Here is a 25348-nt window from a genome sequence, read left to right as displayed (position 1 = left end):
GCGCAACGCAGAGCAAAAATTTATTGTAAGTGTTATGCGGACTACTGCAAACTAAAACGCAAATTTTCATTATGATAACGCAAATTGTTACAATTGTGGTTCCACGTCAGGTTCCTTATTCAACCTCCAACAGACATCTAGACGTATTTAATGCCATTAACATGTTCCATGGGCGTCTCATGAACATGAAAATGTGCAACGGGATGTCCTTTGGATATACTGGTATTATCAAGGTTAACAAATCGGGATTATCCAAGATATATTTCAACAGTACTTCATTTTTAATTACTTTGTTTTGGAGACTTTTCTTCGTCGGAGCGAAACTGTCTGGAGGCCCAACTGTTTATCAAAGAGGTTATAATGCTGATCTTTCCTTATGTATTAATCTGACCTTGAAGAGCAAAAATAACAGTAACCTTTTCTAGGAAAAAAAAAAAAACTAATCACATTCATTGTGCCACATTATTAGTCTTTGGCAAAGGAAAACAGCATATTTGATGTTAAATCTTGTACAATATTTTTTCATTTCATGAAATTATATATATATATTTTCATTTCATGAAATTATATATATATATTTTGAAGATTGTACCATTTTTTCAGAGGCAATATTTTTGGACGTTAAAACTTTATATATTTGATTGTAGTTATGTATTTCAAAAATGTCCTGTGAGGCAGATGTCTTTGGCCCGGCTCTGCAAGTCCTTGAAAAACTAAACTTGTTTAAGTGATGCAAGTATTGTATCTGTTGTTCAACCTGCAGCAAATTTCACCTCGAAAACATTATATAAGCGCTTCTGAACTTGCATTGAGCCTGAATACGTACCGTATTGGTAGAGAACTTAGTAAGAAAACAAGATTAACATATTATTACACAAACCAGTTTCTCTTCTATATGACAACTTCTTAATCACTAAAAATAAAATAATAATAATAATAAAAAAAGGACTACAAAGAAAGATGCTCGATTACGCAAGGTTAAGATGACCTGCAAACAAATAGCCCTTTTACCTATATTTTCAATGTTATAATTGTTTTTTTGCCTGTAACCTTAATAGTAAACACAAAACAAGTATTTTTAAAGCATAAATAACGTGGCCATTGTCATGTTTATAAAAGGAAGCAAACATCCTTATATTCCATAATGATTTTTCTATATTTACATGCACATGGTCAGGGGCGGACCAAGGGCAGGGCAAAACGCCTTCGACTACCCAGAGCGCCAAAACGAGCCTCAAAAATTAAATTTTATAACGTATTTTCTACTGACGTTGGTTTATATTCTTGTAAAGTAGTTTCATAGTACAAGAGGGGCTGTATCGACAAATGGAGACATAGCATGTAGATGAAAGAGAGGATGGGGAGTTTATATTGTTTATAGCTGGCCATGTTCTTTGTGAATGTGTGTTTTCCTAGCCAATGAATGTTATTGGAGGAGGGGCACAACTAAACTAAACGAATAAGACCGAGCATTAATGTTATTAGTAAGAGCAAGCGCAAGTGAGCACGAGCCCAACTAATGGATGAGCCTGAGCACTAATGTGATTAGTAAGCGCTAGCCCGAGTGAGCACGAGCCCAACTGTGGGATGAGCCCGAGCACTAATGTGATTATGATAGTAAGCGCAAGCCCAACTGAGGGATGAACCAAAGCACTAATGTGATTATGATAGTAAGCGCAAGCCCAACTGAGGGATGAACTCAAACACTAATATGATTATGATAGTAAGCGCAAGCCCAACTGAGGGATGAACTCAAACACTAATATGATTATGATAGTAAGCGCAAGCCCAACTGAGGGATGATAACGAGCACTAATGTGATTAGTAAGCGTAAGCCCTACTGATCGTGGGCTTAAATAAGGGATGAGCCCGAGCACTAATGTGATTAGTAAGCGCAAGCCCGAATAAGAGCTAGCCCAACTGAAAAAATGAAATTTTTGAGTTTTACGTCCCACGGTTATGCCGGTTAGGCTAAAGGAGACGGTGATGATGAGTAATGAATGAAATGGTGGAATGAAGAAAGTGGGAGGAAACGGGAGAACCCGGAGAAAACCCACGCACACGGTGTTTGTCCACCACAAAGTTCACTTGGCGGGAGCAGGGTTTGAACCCGAGACCTCTAGCACCAGAGGTGAACGCTCTACCACTGAGCCACCGCGGCCGAAGCTAGCCCAACTAATGTGATGCAGCACGCCCGAGGAAGCACGATCGCAATTGGAGAAATTAAGCGCGATCCGAAGAGAGAGCGCGAGCTCCTCCGTGACTAAGTGATTAGCTGCTGTGGGAGGCCCGGGTTCGATTCCAGGCGGGAACTCATGTGATTCGGATTCCAGGTTAATCAGTAGGTCCACGTCTCATATAGCCTCTCTGCTGAACGGGACGTTAAACTCAAAATCAAGTCAACCCGAAGAGAGCGCGAGCACCAACAAGGGTATTGAGCTAGAGCACAGTTGAGAGAAGTGGGCCCGAGTCCAAGTGATTGTCAGCCTTATTGAAGGACATGAGCCTGTGTCCGAGCCAGCTCAATGCAATGTGACAGTCTCTAGTCGTCAGTTTATAAAAAGTCTAAGCCAGAATAATATATTTTGAGACCAATATGATTTTTATTAACCTTGGTCGTATAGACCTGCGTTTCCTTTAGTTGCCTAGGGGCCAAGCACTATTACTGGTTCTTGGTTTCCAATTTACAAGTCACATTTTGCATCGACAATTCCTCTTTTCTTAAAACGTAACCTCTCAGAAACTTGTCTTGTGCTTTCCATCCTCTTTCGTGACCGCGAAGTCAGATACACTAATTATTAGACACACTTATACACAACCTTAGAAGTTAGTTGAATTCCACTCTTTTTTCATTCTTTCAAGGCTAGATATTTTTAAAATATATTTTTCAGTGCACAAATTAACTGCAATTTTCTCACACTGTTTATATAATTCTACTTGATTTACATATGCACGCTTCAGGAATTAACTCTTAAAACTACTGCATATCCTACATCTTATTTATACCAACGGCTTGATTTTTATTTTTCTATAAGAGTATTCAGGGAGGCGGCATATTTTTTTTCACTCTCTACCTTAGCCAACTGCTTACCCTTAACGAGGTTTCGTTACCATTTGACTTCACATTTTTTTAATCTTGCTTATTGTGGTTTTTTGTGTACATACTTTCCGTGATGCTAGAGCAGCTATTGCCCCCTGGTGACAACTCTGGTGAATTTTACGCGGGAAGTAGTCTGCGGATATGTTGTTTTGGAAGCAGTGCCGGAAGCAGACGGAAAAGGTAGTGAACCGTTAAGGGTTAAGTTGATCACAAGAAAACGGGTGAGGGTAAATCTACATCGAAATTGCACCACCGGAGTGTGGTGTAGGATTTTAGGAATTAGACTTCTGGGCTTTCGGCATCTAAGACCATTTAGCCCGTCACGTTTGAGGAACGATGTCCCTCGGCGAGCACACTATCTGGGGAAAGGGAAAGAAGAAAGGATTGGGGAAGGAAGGAAGCGGCCTGGAACCTATAAGTTAGGTACCACCCTGGCATTTGCCTGGTGTGAATTAGGAAAATCTCAGTGTGGCTTGCCTGAGAAAGCGTTTTACACTTTTTCGATCGAGTACCCCCACCGGAAATCGAACTCGGGACCGCTCACACCAAGGCGAGAGCGTTAGCGATACGACCCGCTCGGGAGAGTAATACTCCCGGAAGTACGCTTTTTCGCGCGCTACTCTTGCCAGCTGTTTTACGCGCTATCCTAGTCAGTTGTTTTAAGTTGGTCACAAAATCTATATCATTTAGTACAAGGGGAACAAAACGAGCCTTGTATCATGGAGTACAAGGGCAACAAAACGAGCCCTGCGGGGCTTCTAACCCGTTCCTACTACTACTATTACTTATCTGCACAAAAGTAAGTAAATCACATTTTTGAGTATTATTTTCGTATTATTTTAATTTTAAAAGTGTTATAAAAATGTAAAAAAAAAAGTTTGAAAAAACTTTCCTCGGGTCGGGTTTGAACTCACGCCGAAAGAGATTTTCGTCACTAGCATACAGCGCTAACCCACTCGGCCATGATGACCGACAACAAGAACCGTCTGAATTCTGCTATTTCAATGCAACGTGAAAAGACATAGATAATGCCAACCAATCAGAACTGTGTTTTCCGTTCCTATTTCCGGGAGCATTACTCTCCTGAGCTAGTCCTTTAGCGATTACTCGAGTGCGACGTAATGTTACATGGTATTATTATAGGGTTCAAAGTGGAACAAAACGAGCCCTGCGGAGTTTCTAACCCCTTTCGCTAGCTCAGCTGTGTTTCGTAGTTTTGCTTAAGGAAATAACTTTTTATGCATTATATATTACGTAGAAGGGCAAATGAGTGTTATTTTTATATTATTTTGATGATAAAAGTGTTCTTAAAATTTTTAAAAAATAAAAACCTTTCTTTGGGCTGGGTTTGAACCCACGCCAAAAGCAATTATCATTACTAGCCTGCTCGACCACGAGGACCCACAGCAGTAGGCGTTTGATGTCAGCTACGTGGCAAGAAACGGATATCTTCAACCAATCAGAACCGTGTATTTAGCTCCTATGGCTAAGGTCGAGCGTGAATAAAATATACGCATTGAGGTAGGACTAGCTCGGTAGAGTAATGCTTCCGGAAGTGGGAGCGAAATACACGGTTCTGATTGGTTGGCGTTATCCATTTCTTGCCACGTATCGTCCATATAGCAGAAAACAAACATTCACTCCTGTCGGTCCTCGTGGCTGACCGTGTTAGCGTTACGTGCTAGTAACGGAAGTCGCTTATGGCGTGGGTTCGAACCCGACCCACGGAAAGTATTTTTTACTTTTTTTCATTTTCATAACACTTTTTACTAAAATAAGATGAAAATAATACTCAAAAAGTTATCTACTTAGTAGTAGTAGTAGTAGTAGTAGTAGTAGTAGTAGGTTAGAAGCCCCAAAGGATTCGTTTTATTCCACCTTGACCAACATGGTATACATTTTGTGACCAACTTAAAACAACGGCTAGGGTAGCGCGCGGAAAAAAGAGTACTTCCGGGAGCATTACTCTCTCGAGCGGGTCATATTGAGGCGAGGTAAATTTGAATTTATCGATTATTACGGTTTATGTTACATTCAACAGTTGTATAAATCTTTTTGGAGAACTGATGTTTTTCGAAGCCATTATTTGTCGAAAGGACCTAGACGACGGTTCGCAACCTCTTTTTGGCCAAGTCCCATCTAGTTCTTCCTAAAATCATTATGCTCACCGTTGTGAACATTTTTCTTGCTTGCGCTACTAATTTTATTCAAAAAGTTTTCGAGTGATAGAAAGAAATATATGAAAAACTTACTACATTAAAAAAGTTATAGAAATATTGTAAAGTACGAAAACAAAAATAATTAGAATGAAGAAAAGGAAAAAGATAATTAAAATAAAATCAAAATAGTATTTTTTTTTAAAAATCTGATTACATTTGTAGAAGATATATTACTACGTTCAAAACAACTAAAATATTACTACATTGGTGATTAGGTGGCTGCAGGGCCGTGTTTATCATTTTTTGCCGTCCTGGGTCATTAAAAAGTTACCGCCTCTAGACTGTAAAGAAATACCACGGATTTACACATATCACTCACCCACCCACGACCTGGATTCCTATGTGGCAAAAGCAACGTTGCACCATCGCCGAAATAGCTCAGTTGGGAGAGCGTTAGACTGAAGATCTAAAGGTCCCTGGTTCGATCCCGGGTTTCGGCAGAAGTCCTTTTTTTATTTCTTTGTTTTCAAAGTACGTACATTAAGTTGCTCTAATACAATTGGCAGTAATCACCTGGACATTTTTTTTTCCTTTAAAAAAGAAAAGAAAGAAAAAAAAAAACTTCAAATTGATAAATGTTTATGCTTTTATTCCTAGAAGTTAACCAGAACATAGTTTTCTTTAACTTACAGAAGTCTGTTCAAATTGACTCATACAGTCAAAAGTAGAACCTAATTAAGTAAAGTAATGAACATTTTCAATTATTTTTTAAATCATTATTACGCTATTATTATTACAGCTTCCGAGTTAGCTGTGATTACAGAAAACACTTCCTTTCGCTTATACGTTGTTTCTAACTAGTCGAAGAGCTCATTCGTGGCTAAGCGGTTAGCGTATGCGCCTTTGGCGTGGTAGACCCGAGTTTAATTTCTGGTGGGAGCTCATGTGGTTCAGTTTCCAAGTTACTCAGTAGGTCCCGTCCCAAATAGCCTGGTTGCTGATAGGGATCTTAAAATCAAATCAACTCTAACTAGTCGAAATTTGCGATTGTACTTCGGTCTCTTACTCGTGCGGTAGAGGTTTGCACGGGCCAGAATTTTTAGCCCGGGCCCGACCCAGCCCGTGAATTTATAATTTGAGGCCCGACTTGGGTCTGAAATATGTTTTAGCATTTAGGCCCGAGTTCGTGTAATAATCAAATGAGCCCGAAAGTTCTCCAGAAAGAACGGTCCAATAAATATCGTTGTTCAGTATATTTACAAAGTTAAGCTCGAAAAGGCCCGAGTAATATGGTTGTCTATTTTAAAATTTACGGCCCGGGCCCAAAGTGATATACATTATACTTTGTAAGTCCGAGTCCGGCCCGAGCCCGTGCAGATCTCTATCGTGCGGTACGTTTGGACCATAGTAGTCGCGATGAGTTACCAATTTCACCACTCAATAGAATGCGAGGGTGTGTCCGGTCGTGAACCCAACCCCTGAAAGTTTGTCAGTATCGTATCTCGTGCTGCACGGAGAACATCTCTTGAAGGTGCAGTGTTGTCGGACTGCCGCTAAGGTTTTGTTTGGTTGTTATTCTTGGTTTCGTTATTTTTGCTATTATTATTATTAGCGTTTAATTCGAATCGTTTTATAGTTTCTTTAAGTGCTGTTTCTTTCGCCTGTTTGTCCTGTCCTCTAAGTTTGGCAAGGTTGTTGGTGTACTCCTGTTGTTTCATTTTTTTTTTTTCTCAAGCGTGCGTTCGGAAGGTATCTCCACAGAACTAGGTCAGAAGAGTAATGCTCCCGGAAGCAGGAACGAAAAACACAGTTCTGATTGGTTGGCGTTATCTATGTCTTGCCACGTTGCATTCAAATAGCAGAATTCAGACTATTCTTATTCTTGGTCCTCGTGGCCGAATGGGCTAGCGCTATATGCTAGTAATGAAAATCTCTTTTGGCGTGAGTTCAAACCCGGCCCGAGGAGTTTTTTTTAAACATTTTTATATCACTTTTTAAATTAAAATAATACGAAAATAACACTCAAAAATGTGATTTACTGACTTTTGTGCAGATAAGTAGTAGTAGTAGTAGGAACGGGTTAGAAGCTCCGCAGGGCTCGTTTTGTTGCCTTTGTACTCCATGATATAAGGCTCGTTTTGTTTCCCTTGTACTAAATGATATAGATTTTGTGACCAACTTGAAACAACTGACTAAGATAGCGCGTAAAACAGCTGGCTAGAATAGCGCGCGAAAAAACGTACTTCTGGGAGTATTACTCTCTCGAGCGGGTCGTATCTCCACGAATCGTACCGAATTCTTCCGATTCATGACACGTGAGAGAAAGCAGTTCTATGATTCGTGTAAAGCACAGGCTTCACGAGTCGTCGCGGTTACTATAGTAGCTTGGATTTCAAAGTGTTAATAATTTATCTGTTAAATAATTGAATATCTCTCATAGGCAATAAAATCTAGTAATGTTGAACAGTGCATTAACTTTGCATTTTTGTTTGCTGCAATTTGCCATAACTAATTGTAACTCATTTAATTCTTGTACGATCGTAACTTCTTTTATTATTAATGTTTTAGGAGGCCTGAAATTTATTTTTGCAAAAGGGGCTGTCTACTTATTGCGTCACTATTATTATTAGTACAAGGATACAAAAGATTGATTTACCTGTTAAAAACTGTTTTAAAGTTTTAACAAAATCTCCCTTGACACTAACAGACTTGGTTTAACCATGTGCTAAAGCATTTATGCCATCGCAGAAACCATATTCCTTCTAATAAGCAGTGGCGGATCTAGTAAAAACTTGGGGGGTGGGGGAGGCAGCCAGAACCCAGACTATGATAGGTATATAATGAGTTTACAATTTTTCATGAATTCTGCAGGAATTTCCAACTTGACTCTCTCTCAATGGATATTATGACTAGGTTGAACGTTGATATTGTGGACCTCAAGTATTTTTTTTTTTCATATTACATAACAAAATGTTTCAAAAATTTTCCAACACGATTACCAAAAACTTTCAGAAATATATAAATAATAGCTTCAATTATTTTTGTCACTTAAAAAACTGGGGGTGCAAGCAAGGGCGCCGATTTCTCTGTAAATTTGGGGGGGCCCTCTCAGACGCAGAAGGTATATATATATGAGGATGTTAAGACAAATTGCATTCATATTATGCCAAATATTGTATATTCAGAAATACACTAGGGGCGCCCACATGAGCTTTGGGGGGGGGCGGACCCCCAGGATCGGCGCCCTTGGGTGCAAGGCCTCCCCGGCCCCGGGCTAGGTCCATCACTGATACCGGTATAGAAAATTTGAAACGGTGAAGTGAATTATCAATGTTTAAGTGGAAGTGAAAAAAAATACAATCCAACTTTATAACTTGCATATAATTTTCAGTTTTAGCTAAATAAAATGAGAGTTCATTTGATTGCACAAAAAGAAATTGGTTCGAGAAAATTTGATGCTCTCCAAAACTTTTTACCGAGCAAAGTAGCTCAAAGTGGTAGAGCGTTGGTTTCGCATTCGGGAGGTCGTAGGTTCGATTCCCGCCGCCGGACATCTTGACTGCGGTTTTCCAGGGTTTTCCTCGATCTTACGAGGCAAATCTACCTTCGTAAGGTACTTTCTAAACAAGCCCTGGCCAATACATTCCCAAATCCTTCCCATTATTATGGTTGTTAGATATTCAATATAAAAATTTCCTTTGAGCTGTATCTGGTGATTGTTAAATAAAATACTATAAAACAAAATTTGCCGTCCTGGACCATGGCGCATGCACAAATGATGCCCTGGATATCTGCAAACGGAATGGTGACGAATTGCTCTGTAAACATGATTTTACAATAGATTTTTTTTTTAAATTCGAAATCATTTATTTATTGCCTTGTATTACATATTGCGAAATTTTGTACCTATTGTTATAATTCATACTATTTTCATGGCAAAAAAGATCTCTTACGTAGAGATATCCAATTCGGTGTTAATAATCATAGATTTAAAGGCTTTTCACTATACCTTCTATATTTATAGAAACGCTTCTGTGAAAGTGAAAATAAAATATTTATTTCAACAACTTTTAACAGTCAACTGCTTCTTTTATGGTGCCGCAATGACTCACTGGTAGAGCGCTCACCCATGGTGAGTGGGGTCCCTGGTTCGGCTCCCGCTCACGCCAATTGAATTTTGTGGTGCAAAAAACACCGTGCGTGGGTTTTCTCGGGGTTCTTCCGTTTTCTCCCACTTTCTTCATAACACTATTTCATTCATTTCTCATCATCACCGTCTCTTTTGGCCTGGCCGGCATAATCGTGGAACGTAAACTTTAAAAGATTTCACTTTTTATTTCTTTTGTTTCCTTTTTTCTTTTTTTCATTTTATAAATTATTTAACATACATACATTCTTGAGCTGCCACGTTGAAAATCAAATTTACCCCATGGGAATCACGACCCTAGACAGATGAGGGGCATTAAGTGCTTTTATTATTATTATTATTATTATTATTATTATTATTATTATTATTATTATTATTATTATTATTATTATTATTATTATTATTATCTCTCACCATACAACTCCACACTAAAACCAAATATTGCTTTATAAAATCCCGGAAGTTTTTCTTTCTTACTTTTTATTTTTAAATTTTTTTTTTAGGAAATAATTTTTCAGTACTGAAGTAAGACTTCATATTACTATCTCGTTATTTATTTTCGGATGAAAGTCCACTATATAAAATAAAATAGAAAACAGTGCTGCGATTCTTTGGTGTCTAGAGCAGGGGCAGAGTAGAAATATCTGCATCTTTTCAATTACTGTGTCGCCTTTTTCAATTAGTTTCTGTACATGCACTAAGTACTCTAAGTACTTACACTCTAATTACTCTAGGTACTCTATGTACATACTCTGAGTACTGTCGTTGAAGTAATGAATATTTTAATTACTCTAAGTACGTACTCTCTAATTACTCGAGTACACTCGTTGAAGTACTGAATATTTTTATTGACGTACAAGAACCCATTTGTAATTGAACTTTATTGTTACTGATTTTCTACCGGTACTTTAGGAACAATTACTGACATGTAATTACACATACTTATGATGACGTTTTACTGGACTGTAGTCTCATTACTCCATTGTTGCCTTTTTGCGTATGTAACATTGAAACTACTTAGATTTTGTACTTATTACCTGTAACTAGTATTACTATGTGTACTTACTGCATTGCCCTTTGAACATATGTAACCTCCGAAGTACTTACACTTTCATTACTCGTATGCAACTTACCTTTTCACGTACGTAGTTTCACCGTCGAACTGTAATTGAAGTTCATAAGTACTCGTAATGTACCTTTGATTTGAATCAAACTTGTGGTAGTATGCTAATTACTAACCTTTTGCCATTAATATTAACATACGGCTGAAGGGCACTTACTCAACCTTCATACTCACCCTTTCAGGACAGCAGGAAGCATTCTTTCTTCTTTGAAGACCATTAACTTCCAACGTCAAACCTCATTGGCTTAACTTTTTTTTTTTTTAGGTTAGCTAGCTATGGTGTAGCTAGCACCCATTGCGAGGTTTACACCCTCTATTTGGGAAAGAAATTTAGCATTATTATGGCGAAAAAAAGGAATTTCTGTTGGGCAAAGAAGCATTTATTAACTTTATTAAACATCCATAAGATTTTTTTTTTTTTTTTTTACGTGGGGAGGTTCTGTTAGTAACAAGCGGGTTTACTGTGCTTTATATGAAGGTGAAATGTGGGCCGGTACGTGTGATGTGATGAGGATACTGATGATGTTATAGTCCGGATGATTTGGAGGTACGGTATATTTATATAATGCGAAAAGCAGTGAGAGAGGTGTAGACGTGTGGTGATGGCTGTGAGTGTAGGGAGCGTCACTGTAAACGGTTTCAAAAAATAAAGCATGTTCGCTGTCATAGCGTTGAGTTATATATTTAATACGAAGAGCTTCAATATGATAAAGAAGGTGAGGAAATGTGATGCGGTCGTACAATTCACGGGTTGGACTTGGTAATTTAATTGCAGTAGGCTAGGCGGAGAGCATGTCGTTCCATTATTAACAGCTTTTCGTAATGTTTTGCGCTTGCTGATATCCATGAGGTAAAACCATATGTAAGTACGGGACGGAGGAAGACCTTGTAGGTGTTGATGAGCGTAGAAGAATGGAGACTCCACGTTGTGCCTATGAGACATTTAAGTAAATTTAATCTATTTTTGGCTTTGCTTACGACGGTAGCGAGGTGTGGACCTCATGTGAGATGATGATCAAATGTTATACCCAAGTAGCTCACTGTATTTGAGTGCTGTATGGCAGTATCATTGACGGTAAGGGCAAGACGAGCTGGGTTTCGATGAACTCGTGATCGACGTTTTGGTGGAATAAAGACTATGGCCTGAGTTTTGGTAGCGTTTATTGTTAAGCGCCACGTCCGACACCAATCGCTAAAGCGACGGACCGCAGTGTTTATTTGAGAGATAGTTTTTGTTAACGCCAGGAAAGCCGTGTCATCGGCGTACTGAAAAGTATGGATGTTTTGCGGTAAGAACGGCATGTCAGCGACATAAAGCAGATACATCAGTGGGGACAAGGCAGAGCCTTGCGGAACGCCGCTATGAAGAAAAACAGGATAAGAGACACTGTCATTGATGTAGATATAAGCCAGGCGGTTTGAAAGAAAATTATAGATGAAGCGGATGTACGTGATAGGAAGACGGAAAGACAGAAGCTTGAATAAAAGTCTCAGGTGCCATACTTTATCAAATGCCTTTTCGAGATCGAATAAAACTAAACAGGCAGACTTGGAAGAATTGTAATGATTAGTGATCATGTTGGTGAGGCGAAGTAACTGATCGTTAATACTATATCCTGGTCGGAAACCAGCTTGATGTAAAGGTAGCAAATTTTTCGCTGTTAAGTGAGTGTGAAGTCTTTTGACGAGGATGCGTTCCAATATTTTGCTGAAAGTCGGAGTTAATTGTATGGGCCTGTAAGATGATACGGAATTTAGTGGTTTGTGTGGCTTAGCAAACATGAGTGTTTTGGAAGTCTTCCACTGAGGGGGAAGATAACCTGTGCGGAGAATAAACGTAAATATAGTTGCTAAAAGGTGTAGTAAGGCGAGAGGCTCTTCTTTGACATGATAAGTGATTGAGTCCAGACCAGGGGCAGTATTGCGTTTGCGAGCCGTGACGGAGTTGATATCTGTTACAGTGATAGGCGTAGCAAGAGGATGGTCGGGTTAAACATGAGACGTGCTGGGTTGAAGTTCTGGTGAATTTATGTTAAAGGTATGTGTGGGATGCCTGCGAGGAATGGCAGCTCCAGACGGCGTGAAAATAGATTCTAGATAGGTTGCGAAGGCGTCTGCTTTTTCTTTATCTGTCTGAAGAGGATTCTCATTTTCTAGGTGAGGATAGGTAGTATGGGTCTTGCGACCAGTAAGCATGTTGAAACGGTTCCAGTATCTGGATGGGTGTGCATCGTCTGCCAAATTATTGCAAGCTTTTATCCATTGACGGAGTTTATATGCTTTAACATAAATGTGAGCTGTGCGTTGAAATTGACGATGTAAGTGCAATGACTCTAGATTTCCTGTACGTTTGTAATCTTTGTAGAGTGCTCGTGAACATCTGATAAGTGGTAAATAATGGGGTGGGAGCGGTAGGTGATAACTATGGGATATACTAGTCGGTATAAAACGGCTGGTAGCGTCATGGAGTGCTGTAGTTATTCTATCCAAAGAATTGTAATCGTGTTTCCCTGCTGGCGTTGAAATTCTAAAAGCCTAAGCATTCATTTGCTTTTACCCAGCTTTGCCACGGCAGGTCACGATCGCTTCCGCACTTATATCTTATTGAAACCGAAGCTGGGCACACAGGTCAATAAAACATAAGTACCGTAAAGTAAAATATGTATGAATGGTGAATTTTGGCGAGAATATTAACGGACAAGAATTCACTGAAAAATATAAATCACAAGACCTAGTTAAACTATGTAAAAATATAATGTTACTAGATATGAAATATACAATTAAAATTAATACAGAGAATTACAAACAAACGAGTAACTATTATTAATGTTCTCTGATTATTTTAATCTTTTCTTTTTAATTCTCTTTGAGTACGTGTAACGAAGTGGTGGCTTTTAAAATATATGAACGAATCAATGTTTTAACTACTCACAGTTAATCTTCGACCGGTCAGTTGATATCACTGGGGCCCTGGGGTAGAATCCACTAGATGACAGGTTCGCAAGAAGTTTTTAGGCTGAGGCCAGGATGAGCTTGGAGCGGCGTGTGTAACTTCGGGATCCCAATTCAGCTTCCCGCTAATAGAAGTGAGTGATCGTCTTAACTGATGCTCTTAATCCTTGTTACCCGTAGGTTCGAACTCAAACGTTCATTACAGAGACACTGATACTATAGACACACTTGAAAATGTTAATGTTTACTATATGCGACTCACAAATCGAACTTTTACTTTAGCTCGACCCTTCCAAGGGGAGCGCTTCTTTCTTAGTCATGGAACATAACGCACCCTACTCGCCTTTGCGGGTGCTCTTCGAAAAAATGCCCAACAGGCACGCGTAACCAAAAACACACTGAAGCTCCTTTCAGTTGGCTAATGCGTATGAGTGCTTGGGGCTGGAGTTTCCCGCTTATGACGTATAATGTTGAGTCCAAGCTCTTTGGCTGAAGAGATGCGGATGCTTCGAATTAACTAACCAGCGATGGGCGATAACAACATGTAGGTGTTATTGCAAGTGTCCCGTTTTCTGGACTCAAAAGCAATCACAAAGGGAGTCGCTGTGTCCACATCATATGTCTATATATAGCCATGAAATCGAACTGAGGCTCACCAACACAAACGAAGAAACATACCAAAGCGGTGAGAGAAGAGTTTCTAGAATGTTTGGAAATATACGAGGCTTGGTTAATAAAGTTCGAAATTAAGTCTATTTTTCCCGATGTCCTTTTTAAATCCAAAAAATGAGCTTTAGATCGGTGATAGAATTATGAAGATCTTCCTCCGTTTCTGATAGAATTGAGGTTGCAAAAATGTTACTAAGGTAATTTCGATATCCTGGCCAGTCGGCTTTGTCGAAGCGTAACGTGGTACGAGTGACAGGAGGTAAGTGCGGTGCTGGACGGTGTGGATAATTTAACGGGAACATGGCCACTACCAAGCGGATCGAGTACTGTGAGAGTACAATGTGCAGAGAGACTGGCTGAAGTAATGACAACGTCTGGAGTGGTATCCGAGATCGGTTGGGTAGAATGAGGCAGGGTATGGAATGTGCCGGATGTTTCGGTTGCAATGAAATCTAGAAATTCTTCCTTTTGGTGGGCTGTTCGACTGTGAAAATTTATGTCTGCTATAATGATGTAGGTGCGGAACGTGTCTGAGATATACTGAAAGAATTTGAGAGGTATGGCATGACCAGGGCGGATGTAAATGGTAGCCAAAGTGACATATATATCTTTGTAGTATAGAGTGGTAATGATGTATTCCGGGATGTTTGGTATTGACAGTAAATGTTGGCGATAGGCGATTGATGTAGAAAACCCAAGGGCGACTCCGCCATTTGCACGGCACATGGGTATGGTTGTGTCATGTCTGAGCAGTGTGTATCGTGAAAATTTGCAGCTTTGTTTAGGCTTCAGATGAGTTTCGTTAAGGAGAAATGCATTGACTTTTTCTTCTAGTAGCAGTTGTTCAAACAGTGGTTTATGTGATTGAAGAGACCGGATATTCAGAAACAGAAATATTAAAGCCATAATGATCGGTAGATAGTAAGGAGGTTTTTAAGAGCTAGGTGGAACCGCAGTAGCATGGAAATAAGCATACGGACCTGAACATGTATCATTTAATGTGACGTTAAGAGTGAGCTGTAAATTGGATTTGTTGGAGTATATATTGTCTTTGAAATGGATGAATGTTTTCCAGAGCTACGGTGAAAAATGCAAGAAGTTGTTCGATAGTGATAGGTTGATATACTGAGGTGATAGGCGGAGATTCAGATTTAGTTTCCGGCGTTCTTATAGGTACCACAAGTTCAGGTTTAGTCTCATCCACTGGTGACCTGGCTTTGCATTTATAACTGAACGTAGGTTGTTGTTCAGGATATGTGGTGCATTTAGGCGGTTAGTGTGTATTTGGACAGACCTTAGTGAAGTAAGACCCAGAGCAAAAGCCACACGTTGTTTGATTTGGACATTTTGATGTTGGATGCGAATTACATTTTTTGACACTTTTCGCATCGAAGCGGGAGAGGTTGTGTAGTGAGATGCCTCGACCCGGTTTGGTTTAACTGCTTCGTAGTCTCTTAGATTCATATACGGAGTTGATTTGTATGTAAGAAATATTAATTACTGATCTTTTGTAATTGTTTGGTAGGAATTATCATATTTCTACTTTTACATAAGTTCAGAATAATTTTGTTGCGTGTAATGACAACATTTAAGTACATAGGGTATGTATATAGAATTAGTAATAAATTAATTTAATATTTAATTGTATTGCATTGGATGTGATACAGCATAGTAATTCTCTTTACTTGGTTGGAAGAGAGGGAAAAAACGTGAATGAATTCTTTAACGATCAGCACGCGGAAAGACGGAATGAAAAAAAGGATGAAAAATCACTTTTTTTTCTTTGGCGCAACTGAATAAGGTCGCCGAGGGTTTTATGTTAATTTATTTTTTGTTTCGTATTGTCTGAGAGGAAACATCTTTGAAATGTCTACAGAATGTAATTTATATGAATTCAGGTCATTGTACCACCATAGTCGCTTAGTTATATATATATTAAGAAAACGATTATACAGGTATAATAGCAGGGACAGCTGATTGAGTTTCTGTAACAGGTAGCAAGAGTCTTATTTCTGTTTCTCACTCTTTCTTTTTTCTTTCTTTCTTTCTCTCTATCTATCTGTGTGTGTGTGTGCCTGACCTTCAGAACTCTCGCACAAAGGATCTTTAAATTGAATATTTTCCTTCGTCTTGTAGGAAACATATGTTATATATGAGGCTAGGAAGTTTGGATGCTATGATTAAAATATATTTCATTATTGAACTGTACATAAATGCACAAATAGTTAATAAGACATATTATGAAGAATCAAAACATACTTATTTCTTACTGATTGTGTAAACACTATGTATTATTGTTTGACGTAAATATACGTACGTGTTTGTATTTTGAAAGTGAAATGAAATATTTGAAGTTTTACGTAAAACGAATATACCGGCTAAGCTAAAGGATACGCCTAAATAAGGTAAGCATTTATAAATTGCTGAAATGAGGAAAGTAGTAGGAAACGGGAGAACCGCGAAAAACCCTATGCACACAGTGCTTGTTTACCAAAAAGCTCACTTGGTGCGCTGGGATCGAACCAAGTACCCCTGCACCAGAGATGAACTGTACCACTGAGTACTGCAGCTCTTGTTTGTATTTGAGTTTACTTTCTCACGATTATATTTTTGGATAAAGGAGAGGAATGCATAAAGTACGCATTTATAATTTGGTGGAACGATAATGTAGGAGGAAATGGGAGAACTACGGGCACAATATTTTGTACTAGAAATACACTCTGAATGAACGAAAGCATTTCGCTTCAGAAGTGACTTAGTTTATGGACAGTACTATTTACTGTTTACGAAGTGTTTGTACCAAACATTTTATAAGGAAAGAAACGTATTGTAGGTAAATAATGTTGCAAGAGTAACATGGCACAGTTAACGGATAAAATTCTGAATATGGAATTAGATTTTTTATCTATCTGTATACATAATACATTAGATTGAAGGAAATGGATCGAAAATAATAAGTTGTGTTATATTACTGAAGTTGATTCCTTGACTGAAGGATATTTCTTTTAACACTGAAAACCCACTTTCATATGTATTCAAATGATATCAATCGTCTGCTGAATGAAGGTCTCCATCATTTTCTCATACATGTTTCCGTCAGCTGATCTTTTCCATTTGTACAGTTTCTGCTAAACGACTGGTATCACTATACATTTTGTATTCGATTGTCTTCTATGTACATCGCTTCTTATCTCTAGAAAATTCAATGTATGTTATTTCTCGTCCATCTTCCACCTGTTCTAGGTATGTGACCCACCAGTTCCATTTCTGCTTCATTGCAGAGTATATCACCTCCTACATAGCATAAGTTTGCGCTTCACTTGCACTAGACTTGCGGAACTTTAAAAGTTTTCTGATCTCTAAGTTAGAAGCAAGCGAGCATCTGCAAGTCTCTAACAATCTGTCAGTTGCATACTAGCAGCCAACTTGCATTAAAATTTGTGAATTGTTGATTTACACACAGTTGGTGCCATTTTCGTTTTGCTTGCTATTCTTCACTTCCTTCTTAGAAGTCTTATGATTATAGTACAGCGGAAAATTCCTCAATATCAAATATAAGAACATAATTATATAGTTTTCATACATTTCAAACAAAATAATTTGAATACAATATGTTTTGTTAAATAAAATAATGAGACGTCATTTATTAGGCCTGTCTTGTTGACTTTGTTTGAAGTATAGCAAATATAATTATAGTAATAATTGTACAAATACAAAATAGCTTGCAGCACACTTCCTAATGCAAATTTTTGTCACAGAAATCACAAACTTACAAAAAACTTATGAAACATTATTTTAAAAAATACGTTATTTTTACGTAGCATAAATGTCAAGTATACTGCGTTAAGCTTTCGTTATATCTAAAATTCACTAACTCTTAATAGAGCTAGTTACATCTTGTAGACGGTGTGTAGGGCAGTTAAAGGTTAAACTTTACCCAATGCTATCTTAAAACAATCCATTTCTCACTTGCTTAGAATTAAGTCCATCTCTTCCTATTTCTGGAAACTTCCCAATGGACTACGTTCCTCGGTTACAAATCATAGAAATAACTCAAATTTCACTTTAAACAACGGCATTCGTTTCATGTAGCCTTGATCTTAAATTTTAATCAATCAAAGATCCAGTGAAACAGTAACTGAACAATTTCCTGAAAATAGTTAAGTTCAGTATTTCAATCCAATAGCATAGCAATGGGTGGGAATAATTTCTAGTTTATCTAACATATTCTATTCGTCTTAATTCAAGATCACGAAAAAAATTGTTCAACACAATTAATACTTAAGCACACTTCTTAAGTAAAATCGTATCAGGCTGCCTCTAAAAATCATATGCAACCCTCAAAACAGTTACGATATGTTGATTGCATAATCTTCTAGGTGCCAAAATTAACCATTCTTCTTCTTCTTCTTCTTCTTCTTCTTATTATTATTATTATTATTATTATTATTATTATTATTATTATTATTATTATTATTATTATTACATACACAAGGCATCCTGGTCTCTCATTTACACTAAATCGCATAGTTTACAGTCAGGCTAATAGTTGTCGCCAATTGTGCTGCTGCTTGCCTTCTGCGTTTTCCTGACGCTGTAAAACAATTTAATCAAACTATAGTGTTTCAAGTGGTATCCCTTATTATAAATTGAATGTTTCAATTTTTTATATAAAGCTAATCCTAAAAAAAAAAAAAAAAAAACAAACGCACTATTAATGTCGCTACCTACACTGTTTAGATGCCTAATGTGCATTCTTGATATTACATATATCTCCTTTACTAATCTACTATTTTTATACACATAGTCACTATTGAACTCTCAATGGGAAATAATTGTGGGTTTTCAGTGTTAAAAGAAATATCCTTCAGTCAAGGAATCAACTTCAATAATATAACACAACATTATTTTCGATCCATTTCCTTCAATCTAATGTATTATGTATACAGATAGATAAAAAATCTAATTCCATATTCAGAATTTGATCCGTTAACTGTGCCATGTTACGCTTGCAACATTATTTACCTACAATACGTTTCTTTCCTTATAAAATGTTTGGTACAAACACTTCGTAAACAGTAAATAGTACTGTCCATAAACTAAGTCACTTCTGAAGCGAAATGCTTTCGTTCATTCAGAGTGTATTTCTAGTACAAAATATTGTGCCCGTAGTTCTCCCATTTCCTCCTACATTATCGTTCCACCAAATTATAAATGCGTACCTTATGCATTCCTCTCCTTTATCCAAAAATATAATCGTGAGAAAATAAACTCAAATACAAACAAGAGCTGCAGTACTCAGTGGTATAGTTCATCTCTGGTACAGGGGTACTTGGTTCGATCCCAGCGCACCAAGTGAGCTTTTTGGTAAACAAACACTGTGTGCATAGGGTTTCTCGTGGTTCTTCCGTTTCCTACTACTTTCCTCATTTCAGCAATTTATAAATGCTTACCTTATTTAGGCGTATCCTTTAGCTTAGCCGGTATATGCGTTGGACGTAAAACTTCAAATATTTCATTTCACTTTCGAAATACAAACACGTACGTATATTTACGTCAAGTGTTTACACAATCAGTAAGAAATAAGTATGTTTTGATTCTTCATAATATGTCTTATTAACTATTTGTGCGTTTATGTACAGTTCAATAATGAAATATATTTTAATCATAGCATCCAAACTTCTAGCCTCATATATAACATATCTTTCCTAAAAGGCGAAAGAAAATATTCAATTTAAAGATCATTTGTGCGAGAGTTCTGAAGGTCAGGCACACACACACGCACGCACACACACACACACACACATTGAGGGAGAGAGAGAGAGAGAGAAAGAAAGAGAGAAAGAGAGAGTGAAAAACAGAAATAAGACTCTTGCTACCTGTTACAGAAACTCAATCAGCTATCCTTGTTATTATACCTGTATAATCGTTTTCTTAATATATATAACTAAGCGACTATGGTGGTACAATGACACGAATTCATATAAATTACATTCTGCAGACATTTCAAAGAGGTAAATTTCCTCTCAGACGATACGAAACAAAAAATAAATTAACATAAACCTCGGCGACCTTATTCAGTTGCGCCAAAGAAAAAAAAGTGATTTTTCATCCTTTTTTTCATTCCGTCTTTCCGCGTGCTGATCGTTAAAGAATTCATTCACGTTTTTTCCCTCTTCCAACCAATTAAAGAGAATTACTGTACTGTATCACATCCATGCAATACAATTAAATATTAAATTAATTTATTACTAATTCTTTATACATGCCCTATGTACTTAAATGTTGTCATTACACGCAACAAAATTATTCTGAACTTATGTAAAAGTAGAAATATGATAATTCCTACCAAACAATTACAAAAGATAACTAATTACTGTATTATTTCTTACATACAAATCAACTCCGTATATGAATATAAGAGAGTACGAAGCAGTTAAACCAAAGAGGTTTGATCTTGGAAGTTAATGATCTTCAAAGAAGAAAGAATGCTTCCTGCTGTCCTGAAAGGGTGAGTATGAAGGTTGAGTAAGTGCCCTTCAGCCGTATGTTAATATTAATGGCAAAAGCTTAGTAATTAGCATACTACCACAAGTTTGATTCAAATCAAAGGTACATTACGAGTACTTATGAACTTCAATTACAGTTCGGCGGTGAAACTACGTACGTGAAAAGGTAAGTTGCATACGAGTAATGAAAGTGTAAGTACTTCGGAGGTTACATATGTTCAAAGGGCAATACAGTAAGTACACATAGTAATACTAATTACAGGTAATGAGTATAAGTACAAAAACTAAGTAGTTTCAATGTTACATACGCAAAAAGGCAACAATGGAGTAATGAGACTACAGTCCAGTAAAACGTAATCATAAGCGTGTGTAATTACATGTCAGTAATTGTTCCTAAAGTACCGGTAGAAAATCAGTAACAATAAAGTTCAATTACAAATGGGTTCTTGTACGTCAATAAAAATATTCAGTACTTCAACGAGTGTACTCGAGTAATTAGGGAGTACGTACTTAGTGTAATTAAAATATTCATCACTTCAACGACAGTATTTAGAGTATGTATGATCTGTCAGGAAAGTAAATGTACACCTATTTTTCGAGTCTGGCATTCCTGCGCTCCATCCGTGGAGAGTATGAGAATTAAATCAATCAAATGTTTACTGAGGGGCAAAAAGAAAAGCTTAATCTGAATAAGACATTGCAGAGGGGCACAAGCTGTGAATACGAATAGTGCATTGTGTAAATAAAGGACGACACCGAAAGAGAAAACCAGAAACAGCTGTTAAACTTACAAAAAAAGAGTAAAAATTGTCGAAGTGGGAACATAAAACACAAATACAACAAATACGCCGACAACTAAACGATCACCATGCCATGATCTTGGTGTAGTGGTTAAGGTGCTGGCTTACAAATGCAAAGGACGCAAGTTCGAATCTTAAGCGAGGACATTTTTAAAAATTTTTGTTAATAATACATACAACTCATGAGAGATGGTAAAAGAGGTCGTATTTAGTTTTTCGTAGCAATTATTATTGGTAATGTTTAGTACTGATAATACTTTTTGTCTTTGCGTATTGCTTTTGTTCTTGTCTTCATTTCGAAAGAGAAGAATATCCGAACAAATGCCACCAAAATTCCTCATATTTTGAATGTAAACGCCATTTGCAATTAGTAAAGAATAAAAATTGAACGTTCCGAAGTAGCTGCAAAAAGTAAAAGGAAAAACATGGAAGTCGACCATACTCATGGTTACTAAAAATACAATTTCTACATGCCTTACACCTCCCGACCACGTTTCTACGTTAGCAAGTAAGAGGCTTGTGTTTAGGTTAGGCTCGTCAATACGTTTTGCAAAGGGGTCCGGTTTAGCTCTGACGCACCACAGGTGCGAGAAGGGAGAAAAACACTTTTTCTCTCTCCCTCTGTGTGTCTATTTATCTATCTATTTGTATATATATAAAACGCTATTTGTGAATGCCATAACCACCCTAATTTTCAGCGGATTGAGACGAAACTTGGCACAAACATTAATTGTTGAAATATCTTGATGAGTTCGTTAACCAGAATAATCAGATGAAAATGTTCAAAATGGTGGCCCTTCAAACTCTTAAAAAGTTCAAGGGAACCAAATTTCGCCCATAAATAGGTATTCAGAAAGTTTGAATAAATTTTCCTCTTTTACTGAAATATTTGTGTGCAGAAACTTATTGAAATATTGGACCCGATTAATCGCCTAAAGAAGGTTCACGCCCTTTCGCTACGGTCAGGTTTTTTTTTTTTTTTTTTTTTTGCAGGAGGGGGTTATCTTCCTATTGGAACAAGATGATTGTTACTGATGATATGAAATTACACATTGAAAGTGAAGTAACTTGTGTAACGTGTTATTTGAAAGAATAATATAATAAATGTGCATTCCTCTAACACAGAGAACTCATGTATTTCGAGTTCGGGAGCCTGAATGGCGAGGAGTGTTATTTGATTTGCTTTTTAGTAACATATTGCATTGCAAATAAAGGTAGGCACCATTAGTGGTAAGTAAAACAACAACAACAATAATAATAATAATAATAATAATAATTATTATTATTATTATTATTATTATTATTATTATTATTATTATTATTATTATTATTATTATTATTATTATTATTATTATTATAGGTGTTGTTTGTGGCAAGGCAATATCTTCCTCAGTTCTTCTTCAAACGTAATGATTGTAACGCCATATCTCAATTACAAACAAAATATTAGCAATTTATATCGAGAGAACGGGAAACTGTAGAGCGATGGGACCAACGTTGGACAGTATGCACTCATAGTACTCAGAAAAGTAAGCGATTTCAATGCAAAATGAACGAAGAGTCATTGTCATGGGTACTCATGGGGCCACGGCAGAGCCCTCTTTAGGCAAAATGTCGATAGCTTATATCGAGAAAACAGGAGGTGATACTGGGATGGGACCAACGTTGGACACCGTGGACCCATAAGGCGCATCGAAAAAATTAGGGAGGCGGGCGCCAGCCAGCCTTACTTATTTCCACATAATAATATAAAATTATGTTGTCGAAATACACACATGAGTTAGCTACTAATATTTCATATTATTATTATTATCGACAGCGTCTTTTCATTACGTGTGCGTGTTTGACATGAAGCCAAAGAGAAGATCCATCATTCATAGAACTTGAGTCGAGTCGAATTTTGGCTCGACTCCTGCTCATCCCTATTCGTATTTGTATTTTGTTTCCACTTCAACAATTTCTACTCTTTTTTTTCTTCGTTTACCTATTGTTTCTGGATTTCTCTGTCGGTGTCGTCCTTTATTAACACCATGCACTATTCTTATTCCCAGCTTGTGACCCGCTTCAATGTCTTATTCAGTTTAGGCTTTTCTCCTTACATTGACTTGACATGTGATTGATTTAATTCTCACTTTCCGCGCACGACCGATGAGAATGTTTTATTATTATTATAAATTAACGAATAAATTAACTACGGCATGCACTTTGGTAGAAATATCATTACATGAACATGTTTGGAACGAACCAATAATCTTATTGCAATGATATTTCAACCAAAGTGCATGCCGTAGTTAATTTATTCGTTGATCTGGAGACAATTTAGTGCCCATTAATAAACTAAATAACATACAATGGAGTAAAATTACAGAAATGATATCGTATTATACAGTAATTTCGCCGTGCAAGTTCAATAGTATAATAATAATAATAATAATAATAATAATAATAATAATAATAATAATAATAATAATAATAATAATAATAATAACATTTTCATCGGTCGTGCGCGGAAAGTGAGAATTAAATCAATCACATGTGAAGTCAATATAAGAAGAAAAGCCTAAACTGAAAAAGACATTGAAGCGGGTCACAAGCTGGGAATAAGAATAGTGCACGGTGTAAATAAAGGACGACACCGAAAGAGAAATCCAGAAACAGCAGGTAAAAGGAGAAAAAAAAAGAGTAGACATTGTTGAAGTGGAAACATAAAATACAAACACGAATAGGGATGAGCACAAGTCGAGCCAAAATTCAATTCAACTCGAGTACAATTTGAGTCGAGTCAAAGGTAATTTTCTTGAATTGAGTTCCGAGCCAAGTCGCTGTTTTCGAGGTCTAGTTTCGAGTTGAGTTGAGTTTGATAATGGCTCTCTCGCTCGTTCAGCTCGTTTTAACTCGTTTTGAAATATTGGCCTGATCAGACTGGAAAGCAAAAGCCATGAGAAATGTAAGCAGTAATGTGGAATACTTTTAGTGTTGCTCACGACAGAGGTGCGTCTCATCTCGTAATTTTAGTGCATCTCGTGGGGCAATTTTAGTGTATCTCGTCTCGTTTAGATAACGAGAAGACAAGAGTTTATTATTATTATTATTATTATTGCGAGACAGCCTCAAATGTCGTAATCACCAATATAATTATATACTGTAGTTCTTAAAATCAAGGCTGAGATCTGCACGGTCGAATTCTTGAGCCCAAGCAGAAGACCAACTCGGGTAGTGATATCAACCGGCTCGGCTCGTATCAACTGAGCGAACAGCTCGAGTCGGCTCGGTTGGGATGAGCCGATGACCCGAGCCGGCTTAGTTGGAACAAGCCATCGACTCAGCTCAATTGAGCCGATGGCTCGAGCTTTCTCGGTTGGGATGGGTCACCTACTCGGCTCATGTGAACCGGTTCGAGCCAGCTAAGTTGAAACTAGTTCATCAGCACGTTTCGACTCAGCTCAACTAAGCCGATGGCTCAAATCGGCTCGGTGTGGTGAGCTGTTGGCTCGGCTCACTTCTCGATTCGGTTCGATATTGAATGAGCTGTAAGCCGAGCCGCTCGAGCCGTTGAGAAGCCCAAACCCGGTCCCAGCTGTTTTGAATATGTTTGGATGAAGCCTATAACTTTTAACAATTTTTTGCTCGAGCCCGAATACTTGCCCCTTCGGAACTCAAACCCAGAACGTGACCGATGTCCTTGCCTCCTGAAGACTTCCAGACGACCGAGATCGACAGTCAATTAGCTTTTACTATTCAGATACAAACCGTATATCTTTTAAAGATTATACATGGAGTTGATATAATAATAATAATAATAATAATAATAATAATAATAATAATAATAATAATAATAATAATAATAATAATAATAGTTTTAAACTTGCCCTGAAATTTGGCAAAACTT

At 37.4% G+C, this 25348-nt stretch overlaps 1 protein-coding gene and 1 non-coding gene across 2 annotated transcripts in view; both read left to right on the top strand.

The window, feature by feature from the left end:
- Positions 1-25348, top strand: part of LOC145684206 (17-beta-hydroxysteroid dehydrogenase 13-like) — a 187402-nt gene that overhangs the window by 7001 nt on the left and 155053 nt on the right. The gene's annotated exons all lie outside the window — the stretch shown is intronic.
- TRNAF-GAA (transfer RNA phenylalanine (anticodon GAA)) lies at positions 5687-5759 on the top strand. The gene has a single exon. It is a non-coding gene; the product is annotated as a tRNA-Phe (tRNA).

This window comes from Thermobia domestica, chromosome 4 (genome assembly GCF_964235325.1).
Source record: "Thermobia domestica chromosome 4, izTheDome1.hap1.1, whole genome shotgun sequence".
NCBI lineage: Eukaryota > Metazoa > Arthropoda > Insecta > Zygentoma > Lepismatidae > Thermobia > Thermobia domestica.
This window is presented reverse-complemented; position numbering and strand designations above follow the sequence as displayed.